The 22,138-nt window shown below is 41.0% G+C and overlaps 1 protein-coding gene across 41 annotated transcripts in view; it reads left to right on the top strand.

Moving 5' to 3' along the window:
• Positions 1–22,138, top strand: part of FOXP1 (forkhead box P1) — a 561,728-nt gene that overhangs the window by 276,964 nt on the left and 262,626 nt on the right. The window contains exon 1 of one of the 41 annotated variants that reach the window (XM_075938625.2): positions 2,453–4,431. The exons of 39 other annotated variants lie outside the window; for them this stretch is intronic. The gene's annotated coding sequence lies outside the window, so the exon portion shown is untranslated. Of the gene's footprint in view, positions 1–2,452; positions 4,432–4,461; positions 4,812–22,138 lie in introns of those variants that run through there. One more of the 41 variants, XM_075938626.2, reaches the window with a different exon arrangement.

Below are 22,138 nucleotides of genomic sequence, written 5' to 3' on the forward strand. Positions count from 1 at the left end.
GAGCCTCCCCGTGACAGCTGTATTTACAGCATTGAGCGACTGGCCTTGCAGTCATTTCCCCACATCAATAGTAATCCTAACTCTTCCTCCTAAACTGAAACATTCATTAAACTTTTATCTCAATAGGAAAGCTTCATGTTTTCTTGACAGAACAGATTCGGAGGCAACTAATTTATGACAGCAATTTAAGAAACAGACGTCTGTCTGACATGTGCCATGTAGTTCAATAGGTTGCTGCTGACATCATACTTAAAAACACTATCCTCACACGCTGTGCATTGTGGGTCGAAGTTTTTTATTTATGATTGGCCATTACCATTGAGATCAGATATTTACTTTCATGTCAGTTTAGATTAAAATGTGAATCTAAAAGAGAGACATTTCTGTAACCACGACACGTTTTGCAAAGTGTGCTACTCCTGTATGGCTGTCCTATAGAAATTATGTGAAAACATGATGGATTAATTGGTATAGTTAGGTCATTTATTCACTTTTCATTCCTAGAGCCCTATCTTCAAAACTGGTTCCAGTCACAAGAGGGAAAGATTTTGATTTCTTCTTAGGCCCAACTGGCATCTTCTCTCCTCCTAGGACAACTGTGTGCTTTAATCTAGTGGTGTTCTTTTTCATGAAGGGGGCTCCTAAATGCATTGCTAATGCATGTAGTAATTAATGAGAATATACTGATTAGCTTTCACAGGAATTAAAGTTAATAGAAATTCACACCTAATCCAAAAATATATTGATTTTTTTCATTGCCTTTCTGGTGGAGGGAGGACTAGGGCTTTCAAGACGTTGAGACACATTTCTTTCTTTGGACCAGATTCTAAAGTCTCTTCTCAAAGAATTAAGGTGCCAGTCCATGGAAATTAAGTGGAAAGTGTATAGAAAATGGAGTACTAAGTTGCACTGTAGCGTTCCTTCCAAATCAGATACACTGAGTCATAAAACACCGCTGGCATGGTCTTAAAAGGAGAATTGAATGGGTGCAGCAGACAAAGGATCTCTTTGGAGAATCTGGCATTGTGGATAATATCAAAATGTGTGCCTTACGCAATGAACAGTCTGAGCCCTTTGCAGTCCGCTATGACACCTGCCCTCCAGTAGTAATCTCTGTGGGCTTGAAAGGTTAAAATCTGATGTGATCAATGAAAACCAGGGCCGCCGCAGACAATATACCTTTCTTTTGTTTTTCTGAGGTTGATTACGTCAGTTTGACAAGATCTAGCGTACTCGCTGATTGCTTTGTTGTTTTCTATATTCCCACATGTCGCACCTTCTTTCTTGGTGTCTGTGGATGTGTTGCAAATGTTGTGCGTGTAGTAGCTTTTTCTTTGGGCATAGTGTCATGTCTATCAGAAGTGAATTGCAACATTGCAGCAACCTCACTATGGCTATGTCTAGACTGCACTGGTAAATCAGAATGCAAATTGTGTATCTTTTTCTGATTTTATTTAGTAAGAGGCTTTTCTGAAATTTGGTGCGTCTACACAGCGCTAAATTTTGGAAAAAAGTGCTCTTTCGACACATCCTTTACTCCTTGTTGAATGAGGTTTACAGGGATGGTGAAAGTGTGTGTCCACTTTTTCGGAAAAAAAAATCGAAAAAGCAGACATGTTACTTGGATGTAGTGTTGTTTTTCCGGGATACCTCCAGTATCCTGAAAAAGCAATGCAATCTAGATGCTATCTTAGAGAGATGTGGTGGGTCAGATAATATTGTGTATTGGATTTATGCCTGTGGATGGGAGAGAGAAGCTTTTGACTGGCCACCAGAAGCTGGTCCAGTAAAAGATAACACCCGATACACCTGCTCTCTCTAATATCCTGGAACTGAGGTGGCTGCAGTAACACTGCCTGCATCTTTATACTCTGTTTAGCTCTTTTTTCCTGTTCACCATTTCACCTGCAAAATCATTCTATGCACCCATCCTGCTGGCATTTTCTCACCTTGCTGCTGAGGGCAAATGGGCCTTCTCGTAGGCACAGTCAACATTGTTCTAGGAGTCGGATGGTAGAGTGGGGGATTATTAATGCTGGCACCTTTATGATACCCACCTTCTCTGCAAAATAGCACATGGTGCATCAGGTTTCCAGCCTTAGTAGTGTATAATTCTAAAACTGCCTTTTTTTTCCTCCAGCACAGTAATGCAAAATGGTACAAAACCAGGTGACATAATACTCTTTTCTCTGTTTTGGGGAAGGGGGAGAAAAACCCACAGACATTTAAAATTGAGTTGCTGTTTAATAACTGTAATGAAAATGATTTTTGAACAAATCATATATACCAAGTTTGCTCTATTGCACAGTATTCTTTCTATATATTAGTGATTTTTTTTCAGATCCTACTGCTAAGATCACTGGTCCATTTCAATTTTTATTGAAACAAATAAACCCAATAAAAACACTTATGTTGAGAGCTGAAGCTCCACAATAAAAAAAAAAAAAAAAAAAAAAAAAACCATTCTGTCTTGAATTCATTGATTTATTTATTTACTTCAACTGGAAAATTGAGTATTGTGTTAATGTGTTTTATAAGAATCACACTGCTCGATGAAATGGCTAATTTATTTTAGCGTATACATAAATGGCTAGCAATTTTCAGAGAGACAGGCTAATGAAAATGATGCTATGAAATTGTCTATACTATGAGGAGTGATGGAGTCAAGTTATTATTGGTTGAGTGCTAAGACGTAGTGAACTGGCCATCATGTCTTTGAACTTTTGAACTGCTACTTGTTTGTGTGATTTATTGATTTTGATATCTCTGTGTTAAGTTCAACTTTTTTTTTTTTGAGCAGGCAGCACAGATAAGTAACTTAGGCTGTGTAATTTTTATAGTTGCTTGGTTTAAAAAATTGTTGAATTGTAAGTATGTCTTAATAAATGAGGTTTAAGGTTCCCATCTATTAAGAGAAAGACATAAGTGCATATATTAGAAAGTGAACACTACCGTTCTGAACCCTAGTGAGATTTGGCAATGTAAGTGTGTATTGTATTTGTAAGAGAAATCTACCTGTGTTCTAAATTGTATGTGTAATTTCATACCAACTTTATTTTCCCTATCTACTTTAATCTCTTCCTTCCGTCACCCCCAATTCTATTTTATCATCCTTGTGCCTAGTACAGGAAGAGCATCAGTGATCTCTTTTGTCAGCTTCTTTTCAGAGGAGCACTGCATTTTTCCCGTTATTCGACAACTGATGTTGACTGGCAACAACCTCACCTTGGTTTGCTTTTGTAGGACAAATGCTCCAAAGAGCGGCTTCTTACCTAATTCAGTGAAGAAATGGAAACTTGTGTCATATTACAGCTGCCAAGCAGGCTACTACTACTATTGAGACTTAACAAACAGTATACATCAGTAGTTCTCTTCACATGCTAATCCCTTAGTGTGGCGAGATACCATGCTTGCTGTTCTTGGCAATTTGTTTAGTATCTAGGACTGAGCTATGAAAATAATGTTACTTGATCTAAAGTATTTTTTCTACTGCAGAACTTTTTGCGTGACTGTGGCTGTATAGGAATCTTTACATGGCACACACTCCAAGTTCTGTTTCTGATTAAACAGAATAATTTGACACCTGCATTTTACAATTTGATTCAAGTGCTTTAGCCAGACTTGCAGGACCTTGCCTAGCTAGCCTATCCAGTGAGGTGGGACTATTTGAAATGTGTTTGGACTTCACTAATGCACTTGTTTCCTGCTTTAAAAGATTGAAATTTTAAGCATATTTTTAATATCCAAATGCCTTCCATACAAAATTCAGCTGGAGGTCGCCGAAGTCTAGGTGTGTATTTCTGACGATTAAACTTGACATGTCTTCATTTAGATGTTAAATAGCTTCCCCCCCCCCCCCCCCCAACTAAAAACATTCTCAGAAATCTCGCAGAGACACATTTGGAAGCTAGTAACACTTTTTTTATCCTCGTTTTTTTCTTTAAAGAAGGCTCCTTTAAACTAGAAAACAAAACTAGTGAGAAGGCTAAAAACAGGACTGACACCAACACCATTAGCGGGGAAAATTTTTCCATTTCATTGCAACTATGTTATTGTTTACTTTACCATACACATCCTAATATGGTTACCTCCCTGTCAAAGCGGCCGAGCCAGGGGCTGAGGGGCCCCCTCAGGGAGAAGCTTCTAACTGCTTCTCAGACAATAAGAAACAAACGGCACAACTCCACAAAAGGCTTCCCGGAAAATAAGTGTCAAATAAATCCTAAAGAACTCTTCCTTCTGACACACAGCTCTGTATATGTAAACCTGCTTTACACCATGCTGCCCAAACTGAGCTGCGTTTGTTTGGAAATTTAAGCCACTGTTTTTTTGCAATTCATGTGAGGGCTGTGGATTAATTCCTTGAGACATATCTTTGCATACGCCTTTCATGAGTTATGTTTGCCGGAGCCTTTTACTAGGAACATTAAGGTAAGAATGTTGATTTAGCCTGGGACCTTTGTCACTCAAACTAATGCTCATCAGTAGTATAGACATTGTAAAGAAATGCTGCTTAGATCTCTCAGACCCTCTCCTAAACAGTGATGTGTTATGTCTCTTAATTGTCATGCCTGGATTCTAAAAATGCCATTAGTTGTAGATGTTGATGGAACAGAGGTGCACTCACTCCAGTGTTAACAGTGCTGTAAATACTCGTTTGGTGCTACCAATTGTCAGCTAGAACAGTTTCTTTAAAGGCTCTTCTGTTATTTCTTCTTCTGTACTTGTGGTTTGTCTGAACCCTCTTGGCTGTTCCAAAATCCTCATGGTCTTGAGGCTTGCCAGTTATTATCTGCGACACCAGAACAAAGGTAGGTTGTTAAACTGTGTGCTCCGGGGGAGGGACAAGTTATTTTTGGAGGGTTGTCTTCCTAGTGCATGACTGGTTGACCTAAAAGGAAAAAAAAATCCTCCATGAGTCTAGGAATGAGAGAGCGTACACTGTAACAGCTTTATGTAGTGTAGTTTATTTTTATGTAACTTAAAGAAGCAGCATCCTTTTTGATTTCTTTCTGTAGTGTGTTCTCTGTTATTTTCAGGGAATCTACATTGTTAAAAGTATTTTAATTAACGTATTATATTTGATTTAAAAAAAATGTTCCATTGTGGCATCTGTGATTTGGTAGTTTAGTTCACGTTTCGTTTGGCAGCTGTGAATTTCTGTTGAAATTCTAAATAAGGTTTCGTAGAGATGACAAGAGAATGGGTATTTTTAACAAGGATTTAAACTTTTTGGTTGGCATAATTTTCAGGTACAGTAGCCTTTTCTGTGACTGTTCAAGAGCTTTAATGCCCTGAACAGAGTGATGTTATTCTTTAAACTGCTTGTCATTTTTTGGTTTTTACTCTGTATGTTACTGAAAGTGGGTGTTTTCTGCAGATTAAACTCTGAACTGTCTGTGTACTTTTGTTCATCTTGGAAGTTTAAAAGATAGTATAATAAACATAACAAGGAATACTTGTACACTGTTCTGTTCAGAGGAGTTTGAAAAACCTGTCCAATTTTATTCTGGAAAATATACAAAGCAAATTTATAACTTAGTGCAAGAAGGAATAAAGTCACGGGGATAGACAGTAAGTTAAATAACTCCCTGGATAAAGTATACATTTTTTTGATCTGGGCACTGGACACTGCATCTGTAGGTACAACTCTAACTGTCTGGGGAGCACTTTCACTTCAACCTGTTTTATGCAGCATTATTCTCTTTCATTAATTCTAACAAGAATTAAAAGGTAATCAGCCTCTTTCTAAATAAAGCCTAATTCTATTTTTTTAAATACCTAATGTATGTTAGGTTACTTAATGGTTTCCTTCCCCCCCACCCCCGCCAACCTCACCACAATTTATTATATGGTTCATCTGGATTTTTATGGAAGTCTTTGGTTCTGCAGCAAATATGGATGGCTAAGATTTAAAAATATACGTATATATTATTTCTTGCACATTCCTACTGATTTCTTTCCTCCGCTTTCTGTTTATTTTTCCATTGAAGTATGTAGCCTAACCTGTGCTAATCAGAAACTGTCTTTAAAAATATATATATAAAAAAACCCCAAGTCATTTAATATAAATAAACTTTTGTGCTCCAAAACTTTGTCCTTGAACGATGTGAATGATGCTATTGAAATTAAAACACAACAATAGTAAACACCAATAAGTATATTTTAAAAACCTAAGTACATTGTTTGAAACACACACATCCATCTATCTATCTATCTATCTATCTATCTATCTATCTATCTATCTATCTATCTATCTATCTATCTATCTATCTATCTATAATATATTTTGCTTTTTGAGCCATGGGGTGGGTGGGGGGGCAGGAATTAGTAGCCTTTAATTAGATGTGGAGATGTTCACATTTTACAGGGATTTATGTTAGAACATGGAATGGCGGGTGGCTTGTTTCCTCATTATGAATACTCCCTGCACATAATGAGGTTCATCATTAGTTGATGGAGTGAATTTGCCCTAGCTCTACCTTGAAAGGCACATAATTTACATACTACTTCAGAGCTTAGGCTTTAATGGATTCCTCGATGAATAAAATGAAAAGCTACTTTCTTTAAATTTTTGAACACTGTTTTGATAATACGGTTTTAATAAGACATTCAATTTGCTTTTTAAGTAAATTTGAAAGTGCATTCCCAATTTTAGCACAAAATGTACTTTTTCTGTTTTATATATACTTAGTAGTACATAGTTAGATGCAGCAGTTTAAACATGGGGAGAGAACGGGGGGAGTTTATTTTGTTTTGCATGGGCTGTGTTCCTCTGGCACTGCTGCTGTGCAACTGTGGCCTTGACCAGTGAAGATTATTATCAAAATCAAGTGCATGAAAGCTCACTTGTCATATTTTAATAACACGTCGTGTGCTTCCTCGTGCCGTAAAATTCATTTTGCATGAAAATTATTTTTTAACTGCATATTTACCGTATACATTTGTGGTGATGGATCTACAAAAACGCATTACTGTCAAGATGACTTCAACAAAACCATTAGTCCCACCTCCCTGTTTATTTTAATGAGAGGAGAACAGCAAAAACTTCTCTAGTACAGTTCCACCTCTGAAACTGCTGTGTAGATATGATTAGATTAGAGTAAATTGAATTGTAGGCTGCCTAATATGCTATCATGTCATCAGTTCACTAGAGTACTGGTCTATGGTATAGAGTTAGCAGGAAATGATTTTCCTTTTTTCCTCTGCCTCCCTCCCCCCCCCCCCCCTTTCGCCTTTTCCTATTTAGATGGGGGGAAGGTAGGAAATGCAGCCAGACACTCACCAAGTTTGTAACACTGAAATCTTTGGAACAAGCAAATGGAGTTTATGTAACAGCATATTGCTAAACATGTCCTTTGCTTGTGGCAGGCTGGTTAGCCTTGTGTCGTTATCAACAGTTCACACTGAAAGTGGAAAGCGGGTTTCTCTACTTTGTCAGTTGCAGCAGAGGAGCATAAATATGAGTGGAAGGCTTGTTTTGATAGAATGCTTTATTACCTGAAAATGAGGAGCATATATTAACATTAATAGAATAGTCGGTGTCATTCTTTTTTAGGTAATTTCCCCAGCTGCAGACCTGTCTACTTCAAAGTCTTTCTCTGTTCTAAAACATATATTTGTTTAGGGAGTTTTCATTGAAGTGTACATGACAATTACAGCTGTTCATTAACAAAATTGGGTATTTGTTTTAAACTTTAACCAATCACTTTGATATGCTAATTATGGTGTAATTTAATTTGAGCCCTGTAATGATGATGCCGTTATTATGGACATAAATGATGCAGTTAAGCTGAGAGTAATCTCATTTGCATACTGTACATGCCAGTAAATTAAGCCCTTTCTTCGACTGCTTCAGCTTTAATTTTCCACTTCTTTTCACACAGCGTCTTTTCAGCCACTCTCTTATAAGCCCACTTTGTAATAGTGCTGATGACTGTTTGATGTGGAGAGTTGCTGCACCACAGTAATGCAAGACACAAGATGTAACATTTGAAGGATTCATTATCTTACTGAGTGTTCCTTTAAGAAGCTAAGATTAACAGGGGCTAGAAGTGTCTTCTCTGTTGAATATTACGGGTTTTCTTGATCAATAGTTTTTTTGTAAACCCCCATATAAATATACCTCAACAAACTCCTATAATATTTTATAGTAACTGTCCTCAGCACTCTAGTAATCTTATTGTAAAATGTAGCGTATTGGACCATTACTGTAGAATATTGTAGGATAATGCAGTGTTGTAGAAAATTCATCCACACACACAACAGTGTGTGTAACATAATGGAGATATTAGAACACTAGATAATCTCCTAAATTAAACACATAGGAGTGAAAAAGCTTCATATATGACATGTAATAAACCGCTCAGATTCTCATTCCAATTTATCTCAGTCATTCTGCTTCATTAAATGTTTTGCCTTCTGTGCACTTTATGTGGATTAAATTTTATATTTGATTTTTTTTCAAAATTATATAAAGTTTATATTCATACCTAATTTGTATGCCTCTTTATGTTGTTAAAATGTTTGGTTTAATTGAATAAAAGCCACTAAACTCAAACAAAAATAAAAAAGCTAACATTTAAATGCTGATTTAAGGGGGTTTAATTCTTTCCAATTTAACATATAAAACTGAGCTAAAATATTGTCAGAGCAATGTGGCTCTCTGAGAAATCACCTGGAATGAACAGGGCTTTTGATTCTTGCTGGCTTGGTAGCTACTTTATTTCATGGTTAGCTACTGTCATTGTTAAATGCCTGTGGAAATAAAGTCCATCACTAGATTCTGGAGACAGCTGGCAATTCTTTGAAAGCCAGGTGACCAAAGTTAACAAAAAGCTCATTATTAAATCCTTTTCTTGACCAAAAATAGTTTGTGCTGTTCACAAATGTATGTCAGTTACTTCCTGGGTGAATAGTGTAAAAACTGTTGACTATTAAGGCACACTGCTCTCTACCTCCTCCCATCCTTCATGGTATATAGCAAACAAATGGGCGGTTCTATATTTGTCCAGTATAGTTCTATATTTGTTCTATATTTAATGAGACTTAAGTTTTTATGATTCCTTCCTGCATTTCATCTTGATTCCCTGTATTTCCCATATGCTTTCCATACCAGTGTTGTTTCCAACAATTCTTCTATGGGAGACTACTGTTTTAGTACTCTGACAGTCTGAATTTGTGGGCAGCTGTGAGTACTGTCTGTGTAACATCTAATTGTGCCCTGTTGGGTTTGGCTGCTCTCCTCCCCACCCCTGCCACAAAGCTGACCGCTGGTCCCAGCAATGTGGCTTGGGTATTCTTATATGTGTGCGCATGTGTAATTGTGGAGCCTTTGGTGTAGGTTCCCCTCTTAATCTGTAATTGTTTTCCTATCTTGAGTAAAGTTGGTTGTGTTTGGAAGCTTCTTGATTCTGTAATGATATATCATAGAATCATAGAATCATAGAATAATAGGACTGGAAGGGACCTCGAGAGGTCATCGAGTCCAGCCCCCCGCCCTCAAGGCAGGACCAAGCTCCGTCTACACCATCCCTGACAGATGTCTATCTAACCTGTTCTTAAATAACTCCAGAGAGGGAGATTCTACCACCTCCCTTGGCAATTTATTCCAATATTTGACCACCCTGACAGTTAGGAATTTTTTCCTAATGTCCAATCTAAACCTCCCCTGCTGCACTTTAAGCCCATTACTCCTTCTCCTGTCCTCAAAAACCAAGAGGAACAAATTTTCTCCTGGCTTTTAGATATTTGAAAACCGCTATCATGTCCCCCCTTAATCTTCTTTTTTCCAAACTAAACAAGCCCAGTTCATGAAGCCTGGCTTCATAGGTCATGTTCTCTAAACCTTTAATCATTCTTGTCGCTCTTCTCTGTACCCTTTCCAATTTCTCCATCTTTCTTGAAATGTGGCGCCCAGAACTGGACACAGTACTCCAGCTGAGGCCTAACTAGTGCAGAGTAGAGCGGCAGAATGACTTCACAAGTTTTGCTTACAACACACCTGTTGATACAACCTAGAATCATATTTGCTTTTTTTGCAACAGCATCACACTGTTGACTCATATTCAACTTGTGGTTCACTATGACCCCTAGATCCCTTTCCGCCATGCTCCTTCCTAGACAGTCGCTTCCCATCTTGTATGTATGGAACTGATTGTTCCTTCCTAAGTGGAGCACTTTGCATTTCTCTTTATTAAACCTCATCCTGTTTACCTCTGACCATTTCTCTAACTTGCTACAGTCATTTTGAATTATGTCCCTATCCTCCAAAGAAGTTGCAACCCCACCCAGTTTGGTATCATCTGCAAACTTAATAAGCGTACTCTCTATCCCAATATCTACATCACTGATGAAGATATTGAACAGTACGGGTCCCAAAACAGACCCTTGAGGAACTCCACTTGTTATCTCTTTCCAGCAGCATTTAGAACCTTTAACAACAACTCTCTGACTACGGTTATCCAGCCAATTATGCACCCACCTTATCGTGGCCCTATCTAAGTTATATTTGCCTAGTTTATCAATAAGAATATCATGCGAGACCGTATCAAATGCCTTACTAAAGTCTAGGTATATGACATCCACCGCTTCTCCCTTATCCACAAGGCTCGTTATCCTATCAAAGAAAGCTATCAGATTAGTTTGGCATGACTTGTTCTTCACAAACCCATGCTGGCTATTCCCTATCACTTTATTACCTTCCAAGTGTTTGCATATGATTTCCTTAATTACCTGCTCCATTATCTTCCCTGGGACAGACGTTAAACTGACCGGTCTGTAGTTTCCTGGGTTGTTCTTATTCCCCTTTTTATAGATGGGCACAATATTTGCCCTTTTCCAGTCCTCTGGAATCTCTCCTGTCTCCCATGATTTTCCAAAGATGATAGTTAGAGGCTCAGATACCTCCTCTATCAACTCCTTGAGTATCCTGGGATGCATTTCATCAGGACCTGGTGACTTGCTGACATCTAACTTTCCTAAGTGATTTTTAACTTGTTCTTTGTGTATCCTATCTTCTAAACTTACCCTCTCTCTGCTTGTATTCACTACGTTAGGCACACCTCCAGACTTCTCGGTGAAGACCGAAACAAAGAAGTCATTGAGCATCTCTGCCATTTCCAAGTTTCCTGTTACTGCTTCTCCCTCCTCACTAAGCAGTGGGCCTACCCTGTCCTTGGTCTTCCTCTTGCTTTTAATGTATTTATAAAAGGTCTTCTTGTTTCCCTTTATGCCTGTAGCTAGTTTGATGTTCTTTTTCTTTTGGTTTAGGAAGTTCTTACGCACTGTTGCAGTTTTCTTTGTATAGTTATTTCAGTGTTTTGATTCCCTCTGCCACCTTCTACAAGGAGCCGAATCAGGGAAGAATATTTACGTGGGATCAAGACAAATCATGTGGTACATTGCCCCATAGAACTCTGCTATGGATGGTGATCAAGGTCCATATCAAAGGATTGAAGAACACACCAGAAAGTCAGTCCCTCTCTTTGGAGTGAAGTAAATTGAAACCTCTTCATTGGGGTGATCTGGCTCAACAGGGTCTTTTTCCATCTCCAGAGTACTTCTGGAATATCAGACTCTGTATCAGAAATGAAATGTGCACACGCAAAGGAGGAAAAGGGGGAACTTCAGCTTCTGTGAAGAGCAAAGTTTTCATGCTTCTTTCCAAAGGTATTTTCCTAGTTCAGAGTTCTCACAAATATTTCTCTCCTATTTGTGTGGAGCCATTCTTCTTCAGAGAGAGGTGCACCTTGCAATGTTTCCCCTGCTGATTGATATCAGAGCTCATAGGCTCCGCTCAGTTCCGCAAGACGCCTCGGTTACGGATAGAATTGGGTGCCCAATAATTCCAACTTTCTCAGGGAAAACAAGAGGATAAATGCACTTCTGTATTTTTTTTAACATTGTCCAGACACAGTTCTCTTTGCCCACTCCAAAAGGTTGTACAGGTTGGATCTCCCTGGTCCGGCACTCTTGGGAACTGACCTGTCCCGAAGTAGGGAGTTTGCCAGACCAGGGGAGGTCAATTCTCTGCTGACAGACCTAGATGAGCTCCCCTCCTGGCCCCCTGGCTCTGCAACTGAGTCCGCAATCCTCAGGGAGTCACAAAGCACTATGGTCAGCCCTGGGGCTGCCGTCGAGATCCACTGCCCCAAGTTTGCTGCTGTTGCTGGGCTCCGTGGACAGCCCCAGGATGCTGAATTTGGCTGCTCCAGGGCTGTCACCACCCCCAAGCTCAGGAGCCTGCCGTGCTGCCAGTCTCTGCGGCCAGCCTCAGGGTGCTGAGCTCAGCTGCTCTGGGGTGCCACCAGTCTTTGCAGCCAGCCCCAGTAGATGGCTATGTGGCTAGTCCCAGAGCCACCACCAAACTCTGTGGCCAGTCCCAAGGTCTGCTTGTCTCTTGGTTCCTTGGCCAGCTGTGACTGCCGGGCTTCATGCTCCCTGCCAGACTAAAGACCCCAAGGCGTCCTGGACTAGAGGGCTACGTCTACACTGGCCCCTTCTCCGGAAGAGGCATGCTAATTTCTAACTTTGGAATAGGGAAATCCGCGGGGGATTTAAATATCCCCCGCGGGATTTAAATAAACATGGCCGCCACTTTTTTCCCGGCTTGGGGAAAAGCCGGAAAAGAGCGTCCAGACTGGCGCGATCCTCCGGAATAAAGCCCTTTTCCGGAAGATCTCTTATTCCTACTTCCAGTCTGGACGCTCTTTTCCGGCTTTTCCCCAAGCCAGAAAAAAAGCGGCGGCCATGTTTATTTAAATCCCGCGGGGGATATTTAAATCCCCTGCAGATTTCCCTATTCCAAAGTTAGAAATTAGCATGCCTCTTCCGGAGAAGGGGCCAGTGTAGACGTAGCCGAGAGGTTCCACCTGTATATACTTCAGTCCTGTTAGAAAACTCCAGATGTGGAGGTCACAATAGCTAAATCTATCAGTAAGATCTCTTGGGCTTCCAGTGAAGAAGCGCTCTTGGCTTCAGTTCTCCTAGTGACTTCAGCATCCTCCTCCTGTTCTAAGGATTCTTCTCTAGATAAGGTAGATATTTCCTAACAATCCCGTTGAGTTCAGAGGCAGAGTTACCCTCAGCAGTATATCGCCTCCCTTAAACATCTGGTCTACTACAGCTTCACTGACCAACAAACACATGGGCAGATGAAATTGCATGCTGTAGTGTAAGGAGATATAAAGGAATCACATCTGATGCCTTTTAATGTTTAAAGACCACAGAAATGTGACCTTTTACTCTGTAAAATTGCCCATCTTAAAGTTACCAGATCTCCTGTTAAGAGGGGGAGAGATTTTCCTCCACATTTTGGAGCAAAAGGGTTTGACTTCATTCCCCTTTAAAAGGTCCTGTTGTAAATGCTGCCTTAAAAGAGATATTAGGAAGAAATGTTCCTAAACTCTGTGTCCCTTCCCTTTCCCAGGATCTTATTCCATTATGGATTTAAAAAAAAATCTTATCTATGAAGAGATTCTCTCCTTACCAGATTCACATCTCAATCTTGATTTCAGCGTTCAGTTTCCCTCCACTTCTTTCTAAAAGAACAACAAACTTGTTCTTCCACAACAAATTCCAACTAACTTGGAGAAATCAAATTAATATCAATGTAGACAGTTTGCTGTGCAGTCCCTTGAAGGCATCTGTAGAAATCAAGATTGCTTGACTCACAGGAACTTGGACTGTTAGGTACTAGAGTCCTCCCTAAAAGTTATTTTACAGAGATTAACAGAATTTTTCTCATTTCTAGACCAGTTATGCCTTCACTTCTCCCCCAAACTGGACAAAAAGCTTTCATAGCAGTGCAGGCTTTTGGGGGAGAGCAAAGCTAGTGAACCTATACCCATAACAGCTATTCCAGGTTGGAGGTAGTTTACTTGATACTAGAGATCCTGAACATTTCTTGAGCATCAAGAACTGGAAGCAAAAATAGTCCTCCTCTTGTTGTAGATGGTCTATCAGATGATGTATCAACATTTTTAAATAGAAACCATTCCTTCCATGTTGCCCTCCTTGAAACCTACTAAGATATGATAAACACAGGTACCGGATACATGTCAATGTGTTGTCTCCCACGCAGTAAATCACTATAATTTAATCTTTTGTCTTGACCTTTCTTCAATCTAGCATTGCATTCTGTAGGTCACCAGAAAGATGATATTGGTTTAGTAGCAGTCCCTGGACAGGAAGGCCATTTTTGTAGTGTTATATATAAATGGCTGGTACGTGATTCCGCATAGAAGCAAGACAAGTTACCATAAAGTAACTTGCACAAGGTATGGCACTACTAAGATGCTTTATTGTCTAAGGGCTGTTGCCTCCAAAGAACCTTTACATGTTACAAAACTTGAGTATGGAGATTTTAAAAAAAGACCTTTCTCTGTCTCTCCATATCTTTCACCTGGGAGCTCTAACACATACCCTGAAAGACCCCATCTTCCCATCTGAAGGAAGGATCACAAGTACAGCTGGTCCCCGAGTTGCAAACGGTCAGCTTACGACCGTTCGCATTTACGACCGAAGCTGTCATAAATGGTGGACCCCAAGTTAGGAACGCGATCCGCACTTACAAACAGCGCAGTCGTGTGTAACTCTGTGGGGTCTGACTTACGAACAAACTGAGTTACGGACAAATTGCTTAGTCCATAACTGGTTTGTAAGTTGGGGAGAGGTTGTATAGAGATCCTATCTTGCCATAGCCAAAAAAGAGAAATTGTCTAAGCCCTGGGCCCGAAATCTTCTTAGGCCTTGTGTCCAATCATTGGAGTGTCGATCCTCTGGTAAGTGATCTTCCAAGGTTCCGTTTACTAAAGACCCACTAAATCCAACACTGAGGGTGCCCCTGTCGATGCCAGAACTCTTGCTCTTCTTGAGGAGTAAGGGAGGCCAAAGAGAATGTTTCTCCTGTCAACCTCATGGTGTGGGGCCACCCCAGAAAATCGATGCAAGGTATGTCGACTCCAGCTATGAAATTCATGTAGCTGGAGTTGTGCATCTTGCAATCGATTTTTCTCCACCATCAGTAGACCCGGCCTGATGTAGTGTTCTTAATCCTGAATAAAATTCCCTGCAAGTCTCCCTCCCCACCTCCCCCCCAGCAGGATGAACTGTTTTCTCTTTCTCTCTCTTTTAATTTCTTCACATTTATAATAACCTCTCTCCAAGACAGTAGGCACTGTGCAGTCATACATAAATACGCATAAATCTCAAATCAGACCACAGAGCAAATGTCACCACACACCAGAATATGCCCATCTCCTCTAGACACCTAGAGTATACAGAGACACGTTCCCAGCTGGCCCGCAGTGATAGACAGCCCCAAACTAATGGCTCACCAGCACACCACCCTTTGAGAGGGCTGTCATTCTGGAAAACTGAGAGAATCTGCCTGGTTACTGATGTCAGCTGCTGGGCTTCAGGGGGTGGAGAGGGATACATACAGAGATTGTGATAGCAAAAGGCAACTGGTTTAATCAGTATCTTCACTTTGTGAGCACTTGCCGTAATAGGCTGTGTCCTGTTGTTGGGGAATATGATGTCCAGCGTGGTTGACTGAACCAACAAGGGTGTGGTGAGGCTGGGAGCAATCCCTCACAGAGCAAACATCCTGTGAGTGTGAGGTATACAGGGAAAAGCAATTAGGAAGAAGGGTTAAGATAAAGCAAGCTCTCCTCTGCTGCCTTTTATGCTATGATTTAAGAGGATTTAGTTCCTCTTTCTCTTATTTACTGCCAGACTTCACAGAACAACAAATTGATAGAGGTGCAAAACCCACTGCTTATTCACCAACGCTGCTTTGCCTCTTTGGTTTTAATACTAATTTGCAATGCCATATATCTTGCCACAAAATTCAGCCTTGGGTCTCCCTAGCTCCAAAATAAGAAACCCCATAGATCAGGGCTACTTGACTTTGGAAGCCCCAAGGGCCATGGTGATACTCATAGTACATGCCAAGGGCAGCAACTTAAGTGTGGTTGCATATACATGCAAATCTATATGCAGATATATGCAAATGACTTCTTTCACACTGATGGGCATGAATACAAAGATCAAGGCAAGATTACACAACATGCAGGCCCCATTTAAGTCAGTTCTGCTGATATTAATTAAATGCAATATTTACCCAATTTCCACCCATATGACAGCACTTAATGAGCAATGGCAGCCCAGGAATGTAACTACTAAAACGCATAGCAACAGAAGACCATTATATTGACTAATTCTTTGCTTTGGCTCCCACCTGCGGGCCGTATAAATCCAAACTGCACCGCGGGCCTAAAACAGGCTGTGGCTGCATGTTGAGTAGCCCTGCCATAGATGATCTTCCATGAGTACAAGGGCATTTTTCAGAGAACTGCCAATTCTGTAGCTCTCAGGATGCACATATAGTATCTCAAGGGGCATCCTCTCTAGGAACCTGTCAGAGGCCAAATTCTGCTCTCAGGTATGCTGCAGTAAATCACGAGTAACGCTGCTTAATTCAGTGGAATTACTCTGGATTTACACCAATATTGAAAGTACTGTTGAAGAACCCACAGTCATTCTGCTTCTCTTCAAGAACCTTGTGTCAAAATGAATTTTCCCCTCCCCACCCCCTACCACACACACATCCTGAAGCTGAGCCTGGTTTGTAAGCAGGGTTTCTTGAGCAAAACAAAACTTGTCTCAATTGAGTTCTGCCCTTTTCCTTCTGTTCCTGTAAAATAAATAAATGGAATTAAAAATAACACTTCTCTTGCTCATCAAAACCTCCTACAACTTGCATGGGAATATATTTTAAAGCTCTGTAGCAACTTGGGGCATATTTTGATTCCAAAACAAAAATGGTTTTGCAAATTAAGGAGAAATCCAGAAGGCTTTCAAAACTAATCCTCCAGCAGTTCTGAGCATCTTGAGTTGGCCAACCTGTTCCTCTCATCCTACTGGGAAAACTGTCTAGCTGAGAACATTTCCCATTACTGTCATATGTGCCAGAACAGATGGCCTCCAAGACCAGTATCTGCTTTAAAAGGCAAACTTGTCTGCATGTGCCAGACAGGTGGAACAATAGCTGGAAAAGTCAGAAATTGGTGTGAAGAAATGATGAGGCCGTTGCTGTGAATGGAAAATGTTAAAATCATTTGTAAAACATTGAGTATCTAGGCAGGCAGAGTGAAATAATGGAAAGCGAAACTGATGAAAAGAAATCTGAATCCATGGAGTTTCAGTAGGAAGAGAAAACCCTGATCTTAGAGTTTTCTTGGAGTCAATGACTTCCTTCAGATTAGATTTAGAAGTACAAGATGACCATATAAATATGCTTAAATATCATAGGATTTCAATCAAAGGGTCAACTCCAAGTAATAAAATAGGAAATACAATTATTGCTACTATTTCAAATCACTGTGCCTGAGAGAGACTGAGCAGTTAGGAAAAAAAAGTCTTAACATTTGCAGAAGGAGAAAAAGAAATTCCTGGATCTGAGGTTGTTTGTCCACAGCGGAGAGAACATGTGGAAGAAAAGTCGTCTTTTTTGGAAGACAGCCTTGTATTCAGTGATTGTATTGTAAAACTAAAGCTTACTTTTTGGGGAATCATAACTAGCTAAGTCACTGTTAATGAAAATGATCAGCACAGAAGCTATGCTTCCTCTTCAGTTTTGTGTTGTATCTTGCTAGATTTTTACCTCACTGCATCCTTCATCCAGCTTGCAAACTGTGGACAGTCATTTGTAGGGAAGGGAGAAAGTAGGGATGTCAACGAGCAGTCAACTAGACGATTAACCGATAAGCCTAAACTTATCGGTTAATCTAGTCGACTACTTGCATTCTCCTCCACCCCCTCGCTGCCTCTGTATCCGAGGCAGCAAGTTGGGGAAGCACGAGCTGGTGCTGGGGGGAGCCGGCTTAAAAGTTGGTACCCCCAGCACCAGCTCTGCAATGCCACCTGCTCCCACTCCATGCCTCTGCCTCTATCAGAGGCAGCGGCATGGGGTGACAGGCAGCTGGTCCACAAGGGCCAGCTTTTTGTGGTTTTTAAACTGGCTCCCCTTGAAAACCAGCTCCTGCCTGGTACCCCATGCTGCTGCTTCTGATACAGAGGCAGCAGTGCAGGGTAGCAGAGAGCTCCCTGGGAGTGGGGCTGGAGTGCACTGGCTCCTGCCTTCCCTTCCTACCCCAGGAACATAAAACTAGTCAACTAACCGCTAAGAACTCATGTGGTTAGTAGACTAGTCTATTACCCGCCATCTAACATCCTTATAGGAAGTGAGGCTAATGACAATGATGCTCTACTCTTTGATACTAATCAAATGAGTTTTATAGAAGACATAAATGGTATTGTAACTTTCAGTTTGAGGGGACATATTTTAAGTCCCTCACAAAATATTTGTGTGTTTTGGTACTTAGCTGCTTCTTTATTTAATTTATTAAAGACTTCTTTTGTTTTGTTTTTTTTAAAAAAGGTACTGTTCTAGATGGTAATCTTCTCTGTTTACTGTCGAGTTCCTACAGACAGGCCTGGACGCCACCAGGTACCCTCAGGGGCCAGGTTTTTGGCAGTGTTTCCTCAGACAGAGGGATGGTACCCATTAATCCTGTAATAGCCAGCTTCCTCAAGGTAGTGTCTTGTATCTTTCCATAGTTTTAAATCCTCACTTTTATATCGGAACTTGAATATTCTTTTCAGGAGGTATATAAATCCTACATCAAACCCCTATTATCCCTCACTTTCTGGTAGTTATTACTTTGGACAGGAGGTGGGTGAAATGGCTGCTCTTTGCTGTTCTTCCTGGCCTCTTTTAAGTGTCATCTTTTGCCCCAGCCTGGTTCTTGAAGAATGTGATATATTCCTTATATGTTCTATTCACCCTGGTCATGCTCTACTGAGCCTCTGTTCCTTTCATAGAACTAAAAGAGAGAGGTCCTGGCAGGATGGCACCCAACCAAATTCTCCACCACGTGATCGCACGTTGCAGAAGCATGCAAAGCTAAAGAGATAAAATGCTCAGCTGAGCTCAAAGATTTATTCGTTCTGTGCTACACTCACCTTATGGAAGAGGAGGGACAGCTTTACTGGATGAGCTCTGTAACCAGATCACAACATAGGTATTTACCACCTGCTGGTTGTTTCTTGTGATCTGGTTCCATTAGCACAAACACCTATCTAGGGATAGAGTAGTTGTGACAGTCCCCTGCATATTCATGAGAAATCCTGATTTACCGGTTTGGGATCCTCCTGGGAATACCTAAAAAATATGTAGTAGTTCAGTGTCAGATATATAAATATTAAGTTGTATAAGAAGTAAGGATGTTAAATTGCATTTAATCAGCTAATGGAGTAGTCAATGGAATTTCCATCAACTACTCGATTAGTCGATAAGGGGGAAAACTGCAGAGCTGCAGTGGGGTTAGCTTCTGGCCTGGGAGCTAACCCCGCTGCAGCTCTCCCTTTTAAATGTAGTAAGAGTGGCTTGGCTTGTGCCCGGTCCCCCGCTGCGCCTCTGCCCCCTGTGGAAACGGTGCTGGGGGAACCTGCCTTTAAGCTGGCTCCCCCCAGCACCGGCTCCTGCTCCCTCCCGCATTGCAGAGGGAGAAGCGACTAGTCAAGTAGCAGATTACAACCCACTATTAACCTCATTTAGCACGGACACTTTAATTGATGGGGGCTTTTTTGTTTTTGCCTCCTCTCCCCACTTTTTCTGCCTAGGCTTATTAGGTAGTCGACTAGTCACTTACATCCCTCTTAAGATCTCACATCTAGAGATCTCCAAAGTTCAGTTGGTATGGTTGCCATTCATTTCAATAACAAATAACAGATGAGGATTTGAATCAACTCCTTAGCTCCAGTTGAAAACGATTTCCTTGGCTGTGATGCCTTTTTCTTCCCCTGTTGCAGGATATTTAAGCATATGCTTAGCTTGTGAAGGACTGTGCTTCAAGTTAAGCAGGTGCTTAATTTCTTAGCATCTCTGTGATCTGGAAGCTCCAGATATAAATATAGGAATAATAGTCCTCCTCCTACTTCATGGTTGTTTTGATGAAGCTTAAATAATTCATATTTGTCAAGTGCTTTCAGTCCCTCAGATGTAAAGCATTCTGTATGTACTATTATTATTTTATTATTTTAACCAGCAGGCCATTTTTCTCATTTCCCACCTTCAGCTAACATTCTACAGCAGAGGTGGGCAATCATTTTTAATAGGGGGTCACTTCAGAAATTTCTGAGGTGGTCCTGGGCCACCCCAGAAGGGGCAGGCATCAGGCAGAAGGGGCAGGGCCAGGAAACTTCTTGTGCTTCCTTCCATATCCTGATTGGCCTGGGGTTGGGGAGTGGGAGAAGTCTTCCCCTTTCCTTCTACCCTGCCCCCTAACGAGAAACGCCAGTTATTTTAAAATAGCTGGTGAATCCTTCTAGGTGCCTAGCAGAAGGCCATTTCACATGCTCTCCCTGCACCCAGGCCAATCAGGGTCTAGGGGCGGGGGAGCATGCAAAGTCTCCTCCCCCCCACAAGTGCACGTGGCAGCTAGAGAGACACATTGGCAGTTTTAAAACAGCCGACATGGCTCTCTAGCCAATGCACACCCCAGCAGGGTGGGGACAAGACACGAGAGTCTTCATGCACTCCCCGCCCCCAGTCTCCGATTGGTCTAGGGTGGAGGGAGTGTGCAAAGCTCCTCCCCCCCCAAAGGTGCGCAGCAGCTAGAGATAAACGTGGCTGTTTTAAAACAGCCATCTTGTCTCTCTGGCCGCTGCACGCTCTTGTGGGACAAGGAGACTTCGCGTGCTCCTCCACCACCCCCAGGTCCTGATTGGCCTGGGTGTGGGGGAGCAGTAGCACAGCCACAGACCGGATCCACCGGCTTGACAGTCCGGATCCAGCCTACACAGGGCCCTTTGCTCACCTCTGTTGTACAGGTTGAACTTCTCTAGTTCGGCACCTTTGGGACCTGACTGATTCCGAACCTGAGAATTTGCATAACCACAGGAGGTCAATATTTTATGGCGGCATTACCAACACTTCCAGTGCTTACTGGGATCTGAAGAGTCTTCAGGGGTAACCATATTAGTCTGTAACTAAAAAATATTTAAACAGTTAATGGTCCTGTTGCACGTTAGAGACTAACCATAAATATAGATAATATCATGGAGCTTTTGTGGGCACAACCCACTTCTTCAGATGAATGGAGCAAGGAATTCATATGCCATCAAGTGCCAAGACTAGAGGCTGTAAACAAACTTTATGGGACTGCAGGAAACTTGGCGACACCCACAATAAGTGGTCATCCAGGTAAATAAAATAATGCTGGACCATGGATGTTGCCTGACTAGAGTGTGCTAGACGAGAGAGGTTCAACCTATAGTTGTGTTTCAGTGGAGTATCACATCTGAAGGGTACAGATTTTGTAACTCGAGTGAACTTTGACAAACAAAATTGTTAGAAGTTAACAAAACAAAGCAACAAATCAAAAATAGAAAACAAGAACCTGCAGGAAAAATGTTTTATTTCATTAATGTAGTGTTTTGGTTGGAAATATGCTGTACGTTAATCCTCTTTGGAAAGAGATTAAGAAATGTTCTCCTCCTCCCTCCTAATGTAAGAGTAGGTAATGTTTATTCTTTCTGTATTAACTACAGACGTCAGAGAACAAGGATTGTTGCCCTTTGATTTTATTTACAAGGCAAGAGTGAAAACTTGTTGGATCATATCATGGTGTTCACCTTCACTGTAAGAGTGGAAGGGAAACTGTTTCTGGGTAGTATCATAACTAAATAATATTTTGCTTATTCTTAGTTATCTTTGCATTTTAAAGGCTGAATTTTCAGCCTTCCTTGTTGGGCTAAGGGAATTGATTCATGATCAGCTTTAGGAAAGTATCGTGTCTGAGAACTAGGGATTCTTTTATCATCAACTTTTGAGTTATGATTTACACCAAAACAGTCTGTTACTGAACAAAAGCAGCTTGAAAACTTGCTTTTATTTTTCATTGGGAAAAGAAGGGGCAGGTGGTGGGTAGAATCTTGCTTGAAATCATGTTCTTGTGGGGGAACATTTTTTTCCTGCTTCCTTGCAAACATAGTATCCTGATAAAAGTGTAAGTAGATGGGCACAACTGTGCAAATTGGACTCATACAAGGAGTCTTTTTGGATGGAGTG

This window comes from Pelodiscus sinensis, chromosome 11, assembly GCF_052426305.1.
Source record: "Pelodiscus sinensis isolate ZL-2025 chromosome 11, ASM5242630v1, whole genome shotgun sequence".
In the NCBI taxonomy this organism is placed as follows: domain Eukaryota; kingdom Metazoa; phylum Chordata; order Testudines; family Trionychidae; genus Pelodiscus; species Pelodiscus sinensis.